This window comes from Lissotriton vulgaris, chromosome 1_1 (genome assembly GCF_964263255.1).
Source record: "Lissotriton vulgaris chromosome 1_1, aLisVul1.2, whole genome shotgun sequence".
Classification (NCBI taxonomy): Eukaryota; Metazoa; Chordata; class Amphibia; order Caudata; family Salamandridae; genus Lissotriton; species Lissotriton vulgaris.
In genome coordinates, this window is record NC_141685.1 from 437,618,764 (window position 1) to 437,622,209 (window position 3,446).

Below are 3,446 nucleotides of genomic sequence, written 5' to 3' on the forward strand. Positions count from 1 at the left end.
CCTGGATCCCTGCATCGTGAAGTCTGCGCCTTAGGGTGCGGTGGGAGACTGTGTTGAATGCCGCTGAGGTCGGAGAGGATGAGTGCTGCTGTTTCTCCTTTGTCCAGTAGGGTGCGGATGTCGTCTGTTGCAGCGAGGAGGACGGTTTCTGTACTGTGGTTTTTCCTGAAGCCGGATTGGGAGGAGTCGAGGATGTTTTGCTCTTCGATGAATGTGGCGAGTTGGCTGTTGATGGTTTTCTCGATGACTTTCGCAGGGAAAGGGGCAGGGAGATGGGTCTGTAGATTTTGAGTTCGGTGGGGTCCGCCGAGGGTTTCCAGTTGGAACGAGGCAGTCGCCAGGGAGCAGTTGATGGTGCGGCGGAGCATGGGTTTGATGGTGTTGGTGGCTCTGTTGAAGATGTGGTGGGAGCAGGGGTCCGTGGGGGCCCCGGAGTGGATGGACTTGATCATCTTCAGTGTGTCTTTGTTGGTGAGGGCCGTCCATCTGTCAAACGTTGGCTTTGGGGTGTCGGGGGTGGTTGGTGGGGGTTCCTTGTGTTGGTTGTCCATGTTTAAGTTGTCGTGGATGTTCTTGATTTTGTGGTGAAAGAAGGTGCTAAGTTTGTCACAGAGGTCTTGGGAGGGATGTCAGTCGACTCGCTGGTGGGTTGGGCGAACTCCTTGATGTTGGAAGAGTTCTTTGCTGTTGTGTGCGTGTGCAGAGATTCTGTCTTCGATCGCTTGTTTTCTTGTTTTTCTGTTGAGCTGGTGGTGAGCGTTGGTAGCGGCTTTGAAGTTGTTGCGGGATTCTGTGGATTTGGTGTTACTCCAGGTCTTTGAGGCGGCGGCAGGTGCATCTGGCCTCTTGAAGTTCGGTGGTGAACCATCTACCATGGTTGACGAGCCCATGTAGGGGCTACTGATATCAGTGTGAGGGATATTTGTTTGAGCTTCCGAACCAGTAATGGAATTAGTGAAGGGGGAAGAAAAGTGTAGGCAAACATTCCTGACCCATTCATCCACAGCATTGCCTTTTGATAGACTGTGTGGGAACCTGGATGCGAAGTTTGGGCATTTTGCATTGTGGACTGTAGCAAACAGATCTATCTGTGGAAAACACCATTCTTGAAAGTAGGGAAGAAGAACTTTAGGATGAAGTTCCCACTCGTGAACTTGCTGCCTGTGTCTCCTGAGCAGGGCAGCCATTTGATTGTCTACCCCTGGAAGGTGTTCTGCTAGGAGATACATTTTGTGATAAATTGCTAAATTCCAAAGGCTTTGTGCCAGGCGTGACAGCTGGAGAGAGTGGGTCTGCCTTGTTTCTGCAGATAATACATCTGTCATGTTGTCTGTGCGGACTGAGACAGTTTTGCATAGAAGGTGAGTGTGGAAAACTTTGAGTGCTAGAAACACTGCTAGAAGTTCCAGGTAGTTGACGTGGAGACATTTGTAATTGTCTGCCCACAGCCCTTGTACTGTATGATGTTGGAGATGAGCACCCCAACTGGTTAAAGATGCGTCTGCGGTCAGTACAGTCTGTGGAATCAGGTCTATGAAGGGCCGCCTTTTTGATAAGTTTAGAGGGTTCCACCAATGCAGAGAGCGATGGGTGCAGCCGTCTACCAACATTAGATTGGTTAATTGACCCTGTGACTGATTTCTCTCACTTGCTAGACATTCCTGCATAGGACGCATGTGAAGCCTTGCGTGAGGTACAATTGCAATGCTGGATGCCATTATTTCCAGCAGTTGCATAAAAAGTCTGGCTTGTAATGTTTGATTGGATTGAAATTGTGGTATTGTGCCCTTAAGAATTGTGAATCCTGGCAAATATTTCAGTAATAAAAATCAACCGGTATTGGGGAGCACTTATAACTAAAAACAACTTGTGGCAAATGGTATTTCAGCGATGGCTGTTATGTATTATCCATGTAGAGGCATGAAAAAGCATTTTTTACATTACTGCTGGCAACCATGCTTGATGCATTGAGGTGATTACTGCTGGATTATTTTGCTTGTGGTGGTCACTAACGTAACCTTGTGTCGCACAAGTTACTTACCTTCGGTAACGATATATCTGTAAGAAACAGTAGTTAGTATTAGATTCCTTAACTTAGAATATCCCCAGGCGTCAGACTGGATCCGGAAACTTTTGAGTAGCAGTACCCCTGCACGTCGGTAGGCGTCGTCTGAGGCTCTGCGTCACTCGGCGGCGGCGTCGGGATGACGCCGCCCTCGCGCACTGACGTCAGTTCTTATACACAGCTTTTGCGCGCAACAAACGCAGAGCCATGATAAAAACCAACACTGGTGCTATGAAACTAGGGCCCTGAAAGGGGATGACCTTAACCCTAGATATCGGTTCGCAGAAGGGGGAGGATGGGTGGGGCGGTAAGGAATCTAATACTAACTACTGTTTCTTACAGATATATCGTTACCGAAGGAAAGTAACTTGTGCATCTGAAAGAAAGAGGTTAGTATTAGATTCCTTAGATACCCCAGCAATACCAACCTCGGTGGTGGGTCTGTGAACCAATCACACCAGAAAGTCCTGGAGGACAGAACGGCCAAAGAAGCCATCCCTCCGGACATGGCTGTCTAGGCAGCAGTGTCTTGAGAACGTGTGCAGCGAGGCCCACATAGCTGCCTGACAGACGTCCTGCAAGGGGACTCCCCGGCCCAGGGCAGTAGTAGCCGCTGTGGTCCGAGTGAAATGGGCTCGCAGCCCAACAGGAGGCTTCTTCTTAGCTAAAGAGTAGCATGCCTTAAAACATAAGACGACCCACCGAGAGATGGTCCGTTTGTGCACCGCCCGTCCCTTCTTAGCGCCCACGTAACCAACAAAGAGTTGGTCATCCACCTGGAACTGGCGTGTGCGATCCAAATAGAATGAGAGCGCACGTTTTGGGTCCAGACGGTGGAGCCGCTCTTCCTCTTTAGAGGGATGCGGAAAGAAGGTGGGCAAGGTGATGGACTACCCGATGTGGAAGGCTGTGACTACCTTGGGCAGGAAAGAGGGTCTTGTCCGCAACACAACCTTGTCCGGATGGATAGAAAGGAAGGGAGGCTTGGATGAAAGAGCCTGGAGCTCACTCACTCTCCTGGCAGAGGTGATGGCAACCAGGAAAGCAGTCTTAAGGGTAAGAGGACGGAGAGGACAGTTGTGAAGTGGCTCGAAGGGAGCGCACATCAGAAAAGTAAGTACAAGGTTCAAGTCCCACTGAGGCATCACGAAAGGCACGGGGGGGGGGGGAGGAACATATGAGTGATGCCCTTTAAGAATCTGTTAACAATCGGGGACTTGAACAAAGAAGGCTGATTAGGTAGCCTTAAAAAGGCGGAAAGGGCAGAAAGGTAGTCCTTGATAGTGCCCAGAGCAGAGCCCTGCTGGGCAAGAGAAAGAAGGAAGAGGAAAACCTCAGAAAGAGGGGCAGAAAGGGGATCCACAGCCTTTGATGTGCACCA